The following is a 16,589-nucleotide window of genomic DNA, read 5'->3' on the forward strand; positions in this document are numbered from 1 at the left end:
AAGCAGACATTGCGCCCAGCTCTGCTTCCTTCGAAATCAGCCTCCGAGTGCTCCTCTCGATGACAAGCACTCAGCAGATCAGCCTCTGGTGTAGAGCCCGGGCTCCATAACAGACCCGTCACGCCTCTCACCTGTCAGGGTCTCCCGGCTGATCATCAACGTCATGGAAACTCCGCCCCGCACGGGGCGCGACCAGATTCCAAGGAGCTGCTCAGGTGGACCGAGATCACTCATTGGTCGGTGGATCTGCTAATCAGCGCCTGAATGCCCGCCCACCTTGGAACTTCCAGGCTGCGAGCCAGGCTGAGTTCCATGTGGGCATCAGCCGTGCGGAGGGTGGCTGCATCGCGCGGCCCCGTACAAGTTGGAGGTGGCTGTGGTTCTAGACATTCCGGAGTCCCCAGGGGGCGCGCGTCTGTGCCTTAACCTCTGCCTGGCCCCGCAGCACTTCCTGGCACCTCACAGGTAGGCTTTTCTATTCAGCAGCTTCCCTCCGAGCAACACCCAAGCAGCGCTGGCAGACTGTATGAAGCTTAGCGAGCAGCTCAGACTGGGAGGCTCTCCCTCGCTGTCTGCTGGACGTGAGAGAGCTGGTAAATACTCCGGGTCTTTCACGACCAACAGCCCTAGTGTTTAGACACGCGGTATCTCCCGAACTGAGCATACCGGCCGGCCACATTCTGTTGTCAAACCCTGCGGTGCTTCGAGGGCACTCAGATCCGCAGCACAGCACGGACTACAGCCTCCCTAATTGTAATGTGTTGATATTTATATAGCGCTTCCCGTTCTCGTTGCGAGCAGGGCCGGCTCGAGGGCGGTGCGACCGGTGCCACCGCACCGGGCGCTGACGTCGGGAGGCGCCCTGTTTTCAAGTACATTGTGATTTTAAAAGCACCTACTGCCGCTTGTCTCACCTGCAGCAATAAAAAGGCAATGATAGCTCTGGTGATTGACGGGCCTGCTGGAGAGAGCTAGGAGTTTTGTCTAGTGACAGTTTTGGCTTATCTAAAGGAGTGCAGGTAGGGTTGATGTGCCTGCTGCAAAGACCTTTTATCATGCAGATCACAGAGTGCATACAACCTAGCTAGTTCCGCGAGTTGCTGCTATTGTAAGAGAAATCCTTTTGTTACTTGTGGTTTATAGGGTCTAATCCTAATAAAACTATTAACGGTCAATAAAGAGCTGTAACCACTGTTGCAGCTTCTCCAGACCAAGCACTCAAACTATACTGTCTACCAGTATGGATGGCCTATACCTCCTACACTTTGTAGTCAGTGGTAGAAGTGGGGGAAAAAAAGTAGGGGAACTGTGGGCGGAGAATAAGAGGGCGGGAATAACCTGAGGATTGGATCAGTTGGCGGAGTTAGAGGTGTGACCAGGATTGGCAAAACATCCCAATCTTTAGTATTTGTTTGCCATTTCACTGACCAGTTACAACTTATTATGTTATGTAATTCAACCAATGGATACACAGTATTATTTAACGATTAATATGAGTTATTGACATTAAAATAAATTCACAAAGTGGGATATGTTTCTAATCACAGAATGTTCCAAATATGCTTAAAAGTGGAAGCACAAGCCATTTGTTTCCCGAACCATGGATTTTCTGTCGTCTGCAATATACACAGAGACAATCAATTTTATGTCTGTAAATCACTGTATGGGAAATATTACATAAGACAAAGGACAACACGGTGTAGGAGTCACATGACAACCATATTAGTAGGCAGTATAGTTTAATAGTGATTGATCTGGAGAAACACAAACTCAGAATTTAAAACTTAATACCATGTTTGGGGGTTCACTTTAATAAATCATTATTGATTTCTATCCAAATGAACACTTTTTGCAACATTAGGATAATCAAAGGCTTAGGGAAAAAACCCATAAAGCTCTAGTTTATACCTTGCAGTTTGTATGCAGCTCTAAGATGAAAGTTAATAGCTCACTGTTCTTTGTTAGGATTTTAACTTATAAACTGCAAGTAGCAAAAGGATCTCACTGACAAAAGCAATAACCCACTGACCTATTTACAATATGTGCACTTTGTGATGGGGATGGTACATGTTCTTAGCAGCAGGCACATTAACCCTATCTTTCCATGAGTCAAACCTTCCACTAGACAAAACTCCGATCTCGCTCTAGGAAGCCGTTTATTCACCGGAGTTATCATGACATTTTTATTATTGCCGAAAATTGCTGTAGGCCAGGAAGGAGGCAGCAAGTACTTTTAAAACCCATAATATACAACGCCCCCACTCAGTCAGCACCCGTTGCGGACACACCAGACGTACTGCCCTAGAGCCAGCTCTTCTCAGGGGTCCTGTGACCTCAGTGCCAGAGTCACTGTTGCTCTAGGGACTGCTACTTCGTAGGCCTGCCTGCAAGACTGGAGGTGAACTTCAGCATAGATTATGGTGGGAAAGCGTTCAAGGTGAACCCACACTTGCCACTGCTAGGGTCCACCTGCTGGTGTTAAGACACCAGGGCTTTTCCGGATTTGCGGGGCCTTCTAATGTCTAGCATGGGAATGTGCTCCCTCAGGAGAATGGTCTGGGGGACTGGTCATAAAGACTAAACCTGGTTCCCCAGTTCTAAATTCTGCAGCTCTGACCATAGTGCTACATCCGCTCCCTCACTGAACACCATACTGCCCCACTGAGAGAAATTCACACTGCCTTCAACTACAATCCAATTTGACCTGCTATAAACCACTGGATGCGACTCAATTCAAATTACACGCTAGGCAAGAGCAATATGCAGCCTAAAGGAAAAACTAACAACATCCTGGAAAAAGCAAACCCTCTTAGGGAATGAAAGATTAAATAAAGCATGTGCAATGTAAGCAGGAACAACATGGTGAACTTAAGGCTTTTACACTCACTACTCAGAAATCAGTGAGTGCTTCTGCCTGAAAACTACAGGGCCCAGAAAGGACCCATTTCAAGGTCCACTGCTCATATGCTTACAAAACGTAAGCAGTATGGTTTAAAAAGACCACATTTGTGAACACAAAGCCGCCCTACACATTTTGTTTTCCAATCCACCCATCAACCAGGTATTGCAGTACCTCCAGGTTTGGCGCACTTCCCCACCGGGGGAAAAACAGCGCTTCACTAGCAAACTCAGTAAAGTGACGCTAATGTTTTTGGGGTTTGAATAAAACCGATCTGGCCACTTTAAGAACACTCCATCTTGCTTTATTTAGTTATTGATTTTTCATATTTTGAACCTTTTATTTACGTGGCTGCACTTTGGAATAGAAAAATGTCAAAACGGCATTTCCAGCAAAAGTGGTTTTCTTTCTTGCATCCATTTCACAGGCGAACAAATGAACGACAGGAAGAAAGAGGGTGAGAACCATTTCTTGAGTCAAGGTTTTCGGTAAGTGAGGAGGAGTTAAGACCAAGAGAGGGAATAAGGGTAAGAAAGAGGGGGGGGGGGGCAACTGCCAGCGGAGAGCAGAAGCGGACACCTTCCTTGTCTTGTCTGGGCAGGAAGCAAGAGACGGAGCCCTTTTCCTTCTCTGCTCCCCGCTCGTCCCCGAACAGCCACAAATGTCGAGCCTTCTCTGCAGGCCTTGGATATTTCTGAGGTCCAGGGACGCATGTTCAAAATAAAAAAAGAAGGGTAACGGAATCTATAGAATTAAAGAAGTAGGGCACGCCGTGCCCTGCCGTTTCCGCCCATTTCGACCACTGCTTGCAGTACTCTGTCTTATGAAACGGCTCCACTAGACTGACTTGGACACCTCTGAATCATTGTCTCTGTATAATGTGTGTGTGATGTAAAGTGCTCTGACACTCTAAACTGGCATGAGTAGCTATATATAACAAAAGGAATGTGAGCGAGTGGTTATGGGAACGCTGTTAAAGGGTTCTGGTGAGGGAACCCGCGGAGGAGGAGGTCATTGGGTGTGCGCCAACAAACATTGTCGCACGGGCGGGCGCCACCAGCTCTGAAGCCGACCGTGCTTGCGAGATCTAAAGCGCTTTATAAGTGGCCCGATTGCATTTATCGTAGTGTTTCTTACCCCTGTTGAGACCGTGAAGCGCTCCGATGTGTGTCCTGCGCCTGGAAACCTTTGGAGTTTATGATGGATTAAATGAACCGTCTGCACCACGTGGCTTACCCGAGTGTGCACAAAACATCTGCACCCCACGCTCCGGCTCTGGGCACCTCATTGGATGTGAGGAGGTGCTGTCTGTGCCAGTCGCCTCCCTCCTACGCAGCTTGGTTTGGCAGGACTACAGGGCAGCCTTTCACGAGCATCTCCCCACAATGGGGCTGAGCGGCGGGCCATATCTTTGAGCCTGTGCGCTCGGACTTCGGGAACAGTCCGCGTGTGGTAGGTCTGACGAACCTGACTTGGTTCTGCAGTGAACAGTTTCATCGGAACGATTTTGTGGGCAGTTCGTGAGTCAGACGCATCGCGGCGGAGCAGCTCACGTGCTTCGAGGACAGGGAAGCCCTTGCTTGACTCGGCATGCCTTTCACGGAGCAGGCTGTGATACCCCAGCGCTTTATGTTATGGTGACGGTGATTCAAATGACAACTATACACGCTTGTCACAGAGGTTACAAAGTTGCATATTCTTGTTAACAGAAATGCTCCGGAATTTGAGAGACCTTGACAACCGATGATGTATTTGGAGACTTGGAAAAAATCCCAGTGGGCTAGATGACAGTGCCAGGTTTAATTGTCGACATATCATACCAAGGACATGTAGTGTATAGGAATGTGCACTGTATATGCACTATTTACCCGTGTGCACTGCAGAGCCCAGTGTGCAATCTGAAGACTGTGTAAATAAACAGTGACGGTATACATTAGTATCCCCTTTTGTGCTTTAGCTGGTTAGGGAAGGGATCAGAAATTGAAACAAAGTTTCTAACATGTTTGTGGTCCACGAATCCTCCTCGGTGTGCACTTGTTACTGTGTCATTTACTCAAGGGCGCAATTTCTGGCGTGCGTGTTCAGGAGGCAGGAAAACAAGAAAGGCCAGAATGGGACTCTTCATTTGTGATGGGTAATGCAGTAGGCAAGAGGTTAGCAGCCCTGTCAGAAAGCAATTTAATTAACACTGTCGTTACCATGTGTAAAGGTTCCATTGAATTGCCCTACGTGCCTGTGTTGCCGGGCACGTAGGGCAATTAATGGTATAAGCCATTCCGTGCACTTAGATGCACATTTGTAGTCCTACTTCTGAAGTAGTGGATGCCCCCGTTTTTTTTTGTTTTCACAAGTCTGATTTCCCACCTGGCTACAGCTATGTTGAAATGAAAGACGGCTGTAACTGGGAGGTGGGCACTGCTGTGCTGCCATTCTGCTTGGTGGCTGGGCGAGGCCCCTTCCCACGCGCGTGTGTGCTGGTGGCTGCGCGGGTTTCCCGTGCCATAAGTCATGCTCATTTCTCAGACTGCTGAAGTAGGCGTGGGTTGCATAAGGTGGAGGGTTTCCTACCCCTGCTGCTGTTCTTAGAACTGGTCCCGCAGCATCCGCCTCCCTCGTCTGAACGGCGGCCCTCGCTGCACGCAGGGTTCAGTTTGTGAACTGCTGACTCGTAACCCCATCCAGGCGTCGGATCTCCCCTCCCTGCTTCCCCCCCTCTTCCAACCTGTTATGCTCTGCTACCTCAAATCACCACTGACCACTTCTGTTGGGTGCCTGAAAAGGTCCCAGTTTATTCATATCACCAAAACTTTATACAATCGTAACGCATTGTTCATGGTCATGTACATAATGCATGGTTAATCTTGCCCCAGCTCTATCAATCAACTGGGAGGGGAGGGAACCCTTTCTGCTTCCGGGTTTAGGCTTCAGCTTGCTATCGAATGGGCGGGTCTCCGTTTGGACCTGTCCGGGCCGCAAGTGCCGTCCCGCTCGCCCTGTGACCTTACAGGGGCCCTCCCTTCTCCCCGAGGCCCCTGCCGGCTGGCATCCCAAGGGCCTTTCTTGTGTATCTACTTTAACTTCTTGTGACTGGGTCCTTTGTTTTGTCTCCCTCTGAGCCCCTGCCGTGAGGCATCCCAAGGGTCATGGGGAGAGTATTGTCTCTACTCCTTGTTGGCGGCGTGCCGCCCTTTTGGCTCCCTCAGTGCCCCTGCCGTGCGGCATCCCCAAGGCATTGCGAGAGCCTCTCATCTATCTTCTACTGGGTTCTCCCCTTTCTTTTGTTAACTTAGTCTGCCTAGCTCCGCTACCCTCCACCTTGCAGCTGCGACGCCCGACTCTTAGGTGTGGGTGGGTGGGTTTCTTCTTCGCTCGCCCTTGGCCCGGGGGGGGAATTGTGGAGACCTGCCCTGGTGACCCCCCTTTTATTCCCCCCCCTGGCCCACGAGCGCGACCCCTGATTGGGGGGGGGCTCGCTCCCGCCTTCGGGGCCAATCCTGGCACCCGTCGGCCTAGCCCTTAATTTAAATTCCTGTGGGGGTTGGCCGGGGGAGGGGCGCCGCCCCCGGACGGCGTTTTGCCCGGGCCCCTATCGGGTCCGGCTTCGCCTACCCGGCCCGGGCTCTAACCCCATCCAGGCGTCGGATCTCCCCTCCCTGCTTCCCCCCCTCTTCCAACCTGTTATGCTCTGCTACCTCAAATCACCACTGACCACTTCTGTTGGGTGCCTGAAAAGGTCGCAGTTTATTCATATCACCAAAACTTTATACAATCGTAACGCATTGTTCATGGTCATGTACATAATGCATGGTTAATCTTGCCCCAGCTCTATCAATCAACTGGGAGGGGAGGGAACCCTTTCTGCTTCCGGGTTTAGGCTTCAGCTTGCTACCGAATGGGCGGGTCTCCGTTTGGACCTGTCCGGGCCGCAAGTGCCGTCCCGCTCGCCCTGTGACCTTACAGGGGCCCTCCCTTCTCCCCGAGGCCCCTGCCGGCTGGCATCCCAAGGGCCTTTCTTGTGTATCTACTTTAACTTCTTGTGACTGGGTCCTTTGTTTTGTCTCCCTCTGAGCCCCTGCCGTGAGGCATCCCAAGGGTCATGGGGAGAGTATTGTCTCTACTCCTTGTTGGCGGCGTGCCGCCCTTTTGGCTCCCTCAGTGCCCCTGCCGTGCGGCATCCCCAAGGCATTGCGAGAGCCTCTCATCTATCTTCTACTGGGTTCTCCCCTTTCTTTTGTTAACTTAGTCTGCCTAGCTCCGCCACGCTCCCTATGGTTTTTCGATCAGAGGGAGCTCCCCCCTCGCCGACTCCTACCCCCGACTGTCATAGGAAACCCCTCTGCTCCAGAACCCCCACGATGTTCAGCAGGAACATATCCATACCCACCCCTGTGAGGTGAACTCCGTCTCCGCTGTGATACCCCGGGGATCTTAAGTTTATGAACCCATGCCGCACGAAGCCCCAACCATTTGCCTTGCATACTTTTGCCATGGTGATATTAAGTTTCTTCCTAGACTTTTCCACGGCCCCCAGGTCAATCGCCCCCCGCCAGGTGCTCCGCACGATGATTTCTGAAAAAATTATGTCCGCGGGGCGTGTCATTCTTGCTAATGCTGTGAGGCCCTTCCGCATGTCCTCTAGGAGTGCCTTTCGCCCCATTGTTGCCAAGTCATTCCCGCCCAAGTGGACCACCACTGCGTCTGGCTTGCTGCCCCGCCGTTGTGCCTCCTGCGCCATGGACAACAGCTCTCCCCATCTCATCCCGGGGCGCCCCCACCATTCTATGTCGGTGTCCCGCAGCCAGATACCGCCAAAGTCCCGTCTAGCCGCTGCCCACCGCTGTGCCCGCGTAACGTACGAGTGCCCCACGATCCACACCTTCTTGCGTGCAGCCGCCGAGCCTAGAAGAGAGGGGAAGGGGGGGGGGGGCTTAGAATGCTGCTGGGCGAATGTACCGCTTGTACGCGCCGGATGCCCACCGCCCTATCCCCTTAATAGCGCCCCCCCCCATGCCCAGCCCTGCCGCCGTCGTTGCCGCCCCGATCCTGAATGAGTGCGACCCATATTCCCGGGCGGGGAGGCCCAACGCTTCCAATGCCTTCCTCATTACCGCTATAAACTGAAAGCGGCTGAGGAAAGATCCATCTTTGTGCTGAAATAGCGGCCCCGTCCTCCCCTGCACGCTCTCTAGGTGCCTCTTTAGCAAACATACCGGGCAATGGTCTTCATTGTCCGTGCAGCGCAGTCTGGTCCATGCTCCCTTGCCTGTCTGGTCCGTCTTAGACCTCCTTAGTAGTATGTCCATGTGCTCCTCCTGCATGACCACCCCTTCTCTCTGTAAGCAAGCTGCTCCTGCCTCTACCACCGAGGGGGCTACCACCTCGCTGACCCTATATGCCCCGAAGAAAGCTACTGCAAATGCCGCCCGGAACAGCTTGACTTCACACCTCGAGGAGCATATCCCGTCCAGGGCCCCCAGCATTGCCTGCAGTAATCTGAAATGGATGGGGCGCCTTGCATCCTCCGGTGCCTGCTGCAACCTACCCCACCCTTTCATGGCCATGCGGCATTCAAATCCCCCTGTTTGATCGGCCTGCCCTGCCAATTTCGTGTAGTAAGCTACTGCACTTAAATGTGCTTGTGCCCAAGATTTTGATTTCCCTTCCTGGAAAGCCCACTCGATGAACTCCAGGATGTCCCTTTTTGATGCCAATTGCCCCCTCCGCAGGCCAGCTTGAGCCCTGAAAGTTTCCCAGCATTTCCGGTACCGGCTGTTGGTTTTTGGGGCCAGTGCATTCTCCAGGAGCCATCTCAAACCGCTTCCACCCATGCCCACGCTTCCTCCGGCATCGGGGTCATCTGCATGTCTGCGCCCGGAGCTAGCTTCCTGAATCTGTCCCACTGGAAACGAGAAATAGCATCCGCCACTAAGTTTTCCACGCCCGGAATGTGCCTGGCCCTTAATGCAATGTTCCCTCTCAACTGGCAGCCCACTAACTTTCTCAGCAAGGCCGCCACTGCTGGGCAACGCGCTGTTCCTGTATTGATCGCCTGCACCACTGCGTGGTTGTCTGACCACAAAGTAATCTGTCTATTCGCTAGTTGGGGGGCCCAGATGTGGAAGGCTACTACAATGGGAAACAGTTCTAGTAGAGATATGTTTGAGGTTAACCCTGCTGTGCGCCATGCCTCCGGCCAAGCCCCTGCCGACCACGCCGTCCCCAACAGGGCCCCGAAGCCGTAACCCCCTGCTGCGTCAGTGTAGAGTTCCACTTCACAGGCCAGAGCCCAGGGGGCCCGCCAGATCAGGGTGCCATTGAACTCTGTTAGAAAACTCTCCCATTGGACCAAGTCGTCCCTTACTCCCTGCGTAATGCGAACCCTGTGGTGTTTTTGTGCCAGACCCCTCGTGAGCCAGGCTATCCGCCGGGCAAAGGCGCGTCCTGCGGGGATGACTCTTGTGGCAAAGTTCAGTTTCCCCAGTAGCTGCTGTAGCTCTCCCAGGGTCGCCCTCTTCTGCTGCCTCAACCTACGTATATCGTTGAGCATGTCCGCTATCTTGTCAGGTGGCAGCTTGCATGTCCCTGCCACTGAGTCCAGCTCTATCCCCAGGAATGTCAGTTTTGTTGTGGGACCCTCGGTTTTCTCGTGGGCTAGCGGGATCCCGAGCTCCTGCATCAGTGCCCTGAAACTAGCGAGGAGGTTGGTGCAGTCCTCTGTGCCTGCCCTACCTACGAACAGAAAATCGTCCAGGTAGTGGACCCGCCCTCCACTTGGTGTCCGCTGCCCCAGTTCCCACTCTAAGAAACTGCTAAAAGCCTCAAAATGTGAACATGAGATTGCGCAGCCCATGGGGAGGCACTTATCGTAGTAGTAACCCTCATCCAGTCTAAAGCCCAACAAGTGATAGCTGTCTGGGTGCACCGGTAGTAGCCTAAACGCTGACTCTATATCGGACTTGGCCATGAGGGCCCCCGCCCCTTCCTGTCTAACCAGGTCCACAGCATCGTCGACCGAGGCATAGGCCACCGAGCATGCTCCCTGCTCCAACCAGTCGTTGACTGACTCCCCCTCTGGGTATGACAGATGGTGAATCAAGCGGAATTTGCCTGGTTCCTTCTTGGGGACTAAACCCAGCGGGGATATTATCAAGTCCTCCAGTGGCGGAGTGGGGAAAGGGCCCGCCACCCGGCCCAGCCCAACCTCCTTTTCCACCTTCCGTTTTGCTACCTCAGGGGCGTCTTTGACCGATTTCAAATTAGTGCTCTCCCGCGCCCCCTTCGGGCCGCAATATGGGATGGGGAAACCGTGCGTAAACCCTTCCGCCAATAGTTTCCTGTCTGTGTGTTTGTGGTACCTGTTTAGTAGTTGCAATAGCCTACCTGCTCTTATGGGTGTGGGGAGCGCCTGTCCCCCGCCCCCTTCACCCCCGGCCCCCCCCGTTGGGGCCTGCGCCTCACTTCTATTTCTTTGGGTCAGCTTTTGGTTTTTCTGCTGCCTGCCCTGTGTGACGCCGGCATCGTACTGCAGGGTGGTTCCCCCCGCAAGACCCGCACTCATGCTTGAATTTGCATGCGGCCCCCCACTTGCACTCGTCCTTGTCAAACTTCCAACATGTTTTGTTGGATTTCGTGGCTGTTTGTCCCCTACCCTTGTGGTCCTTCCCATACCCTTCAAATTTGCCCTTACTCCCGTAGGGACGAAAAATAGACTCCTTCACCCCCACTCCTTCTCTGGCCGCCACCATGTGTTTGGAATAGCCCTCCATGTCCTGGCAGTCCCAGCCTATCGTTGGCCATACCTGCATTTTTTCCCTGAAGCCCTCGTCATATTGTAGCCATGCATTCCCCTGGAACTGCTGCTGCGCCTCGTGTACCTTCTGCTCGTAGAGGATCAGTGCAGCTGCGCATTCTGGAAATTTCTCAATAAATACGCACGCTAATGTCCTAAAGGCCTTCAACCAGTTCTCTATGCTTCTTTCCACCCTGGGTTTCCTGGGGCCCCTCCTGTCCTCCTCTTTCCTGTCCTGCGTGGTTAGATCCAGGCCTGCCTGCCTCACCTCTAGCAGGGAAAATATGTCTATAAATTCCTTCCTCCAGATTCTCTCCTTCACCGTGAGTGGGATGAGGTTTGCCAGACCCAGCAACCTTGTTGTCGTGGGAGGGTCGCTTGGGGATGGGCGTATATACTCGCTTGCTGGCTTGCCCTCGCCTACCCCGGCTGTGGCTGCGCCCTCCCCTGTCCTGGCCTCAGCGTGCCCCTGTCGTGCGTGCACTGCCTCTGCCCCCTCTCCCTGGCTACCCCCTGCGGGCTCCTCATCCGCCCCCCCGGCTGCTTGTGGCCCTTGCTTGGCCGCTTTGTCCGCCGCCAGGCTCCCTGCTGGCCCCCCTGCGTTCCAAGGTGTATTCCCTGGGAATGGCACCCCACTACCTGGCCATTGCCACCAGGGCACCCAGGGTGGAGGTTGCATCGCTCCCCCCGGCCAGGCCTCCAGGCCTGCGCCTGCTTGCCAGGGCGATGGTGTCTGCCATGGCCCCCCTCCTGTCGCGCTGTGAGTGTTACCTGCCTCTGCTTGTGGCCCCTTTCTGTTTTGTGGCCCCAGCCCCCCTGGCTGCCCCCGAGCGCTGCGTGGTAGTCCATGCTTACCCAGGGTGCTCTGCGTGGGTCCTTCTGGCGGGGCCGCCGTGTTGGCCACAAACCCCTCGCCCTCGCTGCTCTCGTCCGAGTCCGAGCTGTCCACCTGCACCGCTGGTGGTTGAGTCTTCCTCCTGGATGCTTGCGACGAAGTTCCCTCTTTGTTTGCCCGTGTTTTGTTTTTGTGGGGGGGCCCTTGGCCCGGGGGGGGAATTGTGGAGACCTGCCCTGGTGACCCCCCTTTTATTCCCCCCCCTGGCCCACGAGCGCGACCCCTGATTGGGGGGGGGCTCGCTCCCGCCTTCGGGGCCAATCCTGGCACCCGTCGGCCTAGCCCTTAATTTAAATTCCTGTGGGGGTTGGCCGGGGGAGGGGCGCCGCCCCCGGACGGCGTTTTGCCCGGGCCCCTATCGGGTCCGGCTTCGCCTACCCGGCCCGGGCTCTTTCCATGCGCACGAGAGCGAGCACGTGGCTGCCACGCTGGGTGGGGCGCTCCGCGTTGAAGGCGTTGGGCTCCTACTGGTTTAGGGACATAATTCAACCTTGCCTGGTCACATTCCTTCTTATTAACATCTTTAATAGTAAAAAAAAATGTATTTTGCAACACCTTCTGTGATGGAGAAACTTCCACGTATTCATCATGTAAACTAAAGCTGACCCCTCTCAGGCACCTGTGCAAATCTATTGTTCAGTTTGAAAGGCCGGCCACGTTAGGCTGTCAAGCATCCTTATGATACATACGGCACCCTCAGCAAGTTTTTTTTCTTCTTTTCTTTAATTTATTGTTTATACCACCAGTAACACTGGATGCTGTGGTTTGTAGGCTCATACTCTAAACTCCATGTCCCAAAATGCATTGTTCTACTAGCTAAAAGACCTGAAATGGTTGAAGAGATTTCGTTGAATTTGTCAAAGAAGTGCTGCTAGATTGCATTGTTGCCGAGTGAGTCATTTGATGTCAGTTTTGCAAATTGGGCTAATGTAAAGTTTATTGGCTTTTCTGTGAGGCTCATGTTTGTGGAGTTGGGATTTTTGACAGAATTCATGTTTGTTTAAGATCTGTTTGTGATTAGTGAGTTCTTGGGGCTTGGAAGACCAGAACATGGATGACTTTCCTATAACCATAGGAGATTTTACATGGTTTGTGGGTGTTGTCCACCGCTCCCGGGTGTGTGGTTTAGTAAGTCTACCTGGGAATCAATGCTGGCTCGGTTTATGTTGCCGAGGCAGTGCAGTCCTGTTTAAGATGTTTGGCGATAGAGCTCTTAGAAAAAGTAATATTGTTTGGTGAGTTTAGGTTGGCCAGGGTGGGCGGGATCCCTGTATTGGATGAGGATTACAATTGCAGCATATTCAGACCAGGCGAGCTGTTGGTAGATCTGGGTCTGCATGAAAGGGGAAGACGAAACCAAGATCATTGCCCTATACACGGGTGAAAACGTGACTTGTTTGATGTCTACCTTGTTGGTAAAGGCCTTAATGGTGTTCTTGGACATATTTCCTGTGAGGTTGAGATCTCTGTAAATGATGCTTTCAGAGTGCTAAATGGATGAAGCTAGGATGAGGTTTCTGAATTTACGTAATAATAATTGTCCTTACTTCTTGGGGCTTGCAGATTAGGTGTGAGGTGGCTATTTAGGAGGCTGAGAGGGCTCATGGCTAGTGAGTAACACCCTAGAGTTGAGGATGGAGGTTTTCCGGTAGAATGCAAGACATGGAGGTCTTGTCAATTAGGGTGAGGCGTCCTCTGGCTGGTACTTTCAGCCACTGTGTTGTACGCTGAATTTTGCTGGGAAAAGTACAAAAAGGTTGTGTGTGGATATGAGTGAAAGCGAGAGCCATGTCCTTTTGATGAAGACATCATCTAAAAGAAAGATTGTGATAGTGTCTGTGATGTCTGCCCTATATACCCTACCATAGAAAGTACACTAAGGGGCAGGGGCAGCTACTTTATTAGGGGGAAAGGGCTACGCCTCCTCCCCGTCTCATTTCTTACCTGTTAATTATTTTTAAAACTGTGATAGTAGTGAATTGTTTGGAGCTTCTGACCCGCGCTACGAGTAAGGTCAGGCAAAAGCAGGCTCTTTAGAAAGACACTTGCACTAGTGCGCAGGTGCATGCTGTCGCAGGATTTTCAGGGCTTAATTCCATTTAGCCCTGATCCTCTGTGCCCTGCAAGGCTGCAGGGCCACTGCCTCTAATGACACAGTGCAGCCTCGCTGAGAGAAAACAGCCGGGTGCTTTAAACGTAAGCCCTGGGTTTCCCAAGGCTGTTAGTCAATCAGCAAGGCTGCACTGTGTACCAGTGCAACACCACCAATTTCTAAACACGTCACAGGTTGGGGCAGGAACAAGCACCCCACCTTATACTGGGAGAAGTTAAGAAATTTGTGAGGTGTACATGAGGCTGTGGACGAAGGAGATCGGAGCCTGCAGCTACTGCTAGTTGGTGTTTAAGGCAAAAGTGGGCAAATAAAACATAAGAAAAATAAGCATTGGTAATGCATCAGTTTTGCCTATGTAATGAATAAAGAGCTATTTTCATCAATCATCGTCCGGGAGAAGGAAAGAGCCCCCTGGCAGATACTACAGCAGTGGAGAGGATGTGGCGCAGTGGCCAGAGCAGCTGACTCGAGAGCTGGGGATTCCGGTTCGAGTCTCCGTGGCACTGCGCAACATCCTGTGATTCTACTCAAATCACTTAATCTCTCCGGGTGATAAATTGTTATATAAATATGCTGCAAGAGTAAAAGGCAAAACTTTATGAAAATATAGTTCCACCAAAGCGGATGGTAACAGTATTTTGGCAGCCGGAAACTGATAAGAGAAATAGACTAGGAACAAGCATTGGCAAATGCAGGAAAGTATGCTTCAGCCACTAGAAATGGAGGAAAGGTAAGTGGCATGCGCAGGAACCAATGAAGAGCCAAGAAAGAGAGGTGGTGGGATGCAAGTCCCTTTTAAGTTTATATTAAAACAATAAATTTCTCAAGCACAGCGCAAGTGCTGTGCAGGAGAAACCTAAAAATGGGCCTTAACGGGCCTTGATTTATTGACCTTCATGACACTCGCCATTAAAAACAAAATACAAAAAGCTGTCAGTGAAATACATGCGAAGTTGGGAATGTTCTTCTGTTGCATTAATTCTGCTCCACTTGGATGAATTGTTGCCTTATATTCAATCACCACAAAGTTAAATGATTTAAAAAAAAAATGTTACATAGAAATGATCGCACTCGACTAATATGCTGCAGCTTCAACACACTTGTGTACAGTCTGATAAGTGCCCATTTCTGTATACCATTTTTCAAACTATTTAACTTTATGGTAAGTGAACATCAGGCTTGGGGTTACTCCAACTGGTGTTGAACTCTGGTGCTGTGCTTAGAAATAACCAATGGGTTTAATCGCACCCACGGCAGAGTTACTTGTGTGTCCAGCCATTGTCGAGCAACAAAAAAAAATGTCACGATATCTCTGGTGATTAATGTGCCTGCTGGAAGGAGATGGAGTTTTGATTAGTGTCAGTTTTGACTCCTCAGTGGAGGGTTAATGTGCCTGCTTCAAAGATCTTGTATCAAGAAGATGGGAGAGCTGTATTTTATGCGGATAAGTCAGTGGGTTACTGCTTTTGTCGCTGAAATCCTTTTGTTACTTCCATTTATTAGGTTAGAATCCAAATATAGCACAGTGACCTATAAACTGTCATCAAAGAGCTGCATGCAAACTGCAAAGTATATGTTGGAGCATTGTGTTTTTTCTCATTCTTTCATTATTCTAATGTTGCAAAAAAAGGATTAGTTTGGGTAGAAATGCATTATTATTATTAAAGCCAACCCTAACCACCGTGGTACATTTTAAAATCCTGAATTTGTGCTTCTCAATAGTTTTACAAACACTCTTCAAATATGCTACCTACTTCTCATTGTTTAATGTAACTTTTCCTATAGACCGGTTAACAGCTGTATGGTTCATTGTCTCTATATTAAGTGTGTGATGTAAAGTGCTCTGACAACTAAACTGGTATGAGTAGTACTATAAAACATGAATGCATGTGAAAGAGGGCCTATGGAGAGAGCAGGGGCTCTGTTGGAGAGTGGTAGTGAGGGAAGCCATGCAGCAGGAGGTCATAGGCAAGGGGTCATCAAAAAAGAGTAACATCGGGCACCACCAGTGCTAAAGCCAGAGCTGGGTGAACACGGCCTAAGCAGATGTTCCTTTCAGCAAAAGCCAACGCCCTTGCAGTCTGCATTTTATTGGCCAGCTGGAATAGGTAGAAGAAGTTGACATTCCTTCCCACCTTTTCCTTCCTGATGAAGTTAAGGAGTGTGCACAATGCAGTATCCCATTGCTTTGTGCCACACTGCAGTATTACTGGGGGCTGCAGGACTGCATTTCTGTTGCCCCTCTGAGGCCCAATATGGCCTGCTAAACCATCATGCACTCTGAGAGTGTCACCGCTCCTCCCCCTGCAGTGCTCTGGCCAGCCCAGCCCTGCACCTACAGACCCGCTAGTGAAAAATAAAATAACCGCATTCTGTTTATAACCATATTATTTTTCTTGTGGGGCGATGCTCCTCCGCCTTAGTGGAGGAGCTCCTGCTGCCTCGATCTCATAAACGGTGACCTGGTAAAATCGAAACCACCATAAAATTTTAAGGGAAAATATGTATTTTGGTGTCAATGTAACATACGTGTTGACCCTTTTCTAAGAACATAGCTGTAACTTTTTGTATCAGGGAAATAGAAGCAGCTTAATGCTATCCTCGTTTGTAATTCTTCCTTTTTTGTTTTGTAGTGAGTCCTTGCAGAAACAACTGCTGTCATTATTCATCCACATGTGATATGCAGCAGGAGCTTTAAGGAGCAAGGGGTGTGCTTGTGCATGACTTATGTCAAATAAAAAAAAAAACAGTAAAATAACCTACAAAAACTGATCCTAATCCCATCTCCAATCCGATTACTTCAATTGGCGCATACTACAGAAACCCTCCTGTTGCATCATTTGTTACATTAGTGAGTGTAACCCCTCTGTGGCCCCTTATGATATTAGGAGAG

General features: G+C 51.0%; 1 protein-coding gene across 2 annotated transcripts in view; it reads left to right on the plus strand.

Moving 5' to 3' along the window:
* Positions 1-214: 214 nt before the first annotated feature.
* OSBPL3 (oxysterol binding protein like 3) overlaps positions 215-16,589 on the plus strand; it is an 812,031-nt gene continuing 795,656 nt past the window's right edge. Inside the window, exon 1 of one of the 2 annotated variants that reach the window (XM_085631654.1) lies at positions 215-465. The gene's annotated coding sequence lies outside the window, so the exon portion shown is untranslated. The remainder of the gene's footprint in view (positions 466-16,589) is intronic. The other variant, XM_085631656.1, reaches the window with a different exon arrangement.

Source organism: Triturus cristatus, chromosome 10, assembly GCF_964204655.1.
Source record: "Triturus cristatus chromosome 10, aTriCri1.1, whole genome shotgun sequence".
In the NCBI taxonomy this organism is placed as follows: Eukaryota; Metazoa; Chordata; class Amphibia; order Caudata; family Salamandridae; genus Triturus; species Triturus cristatus.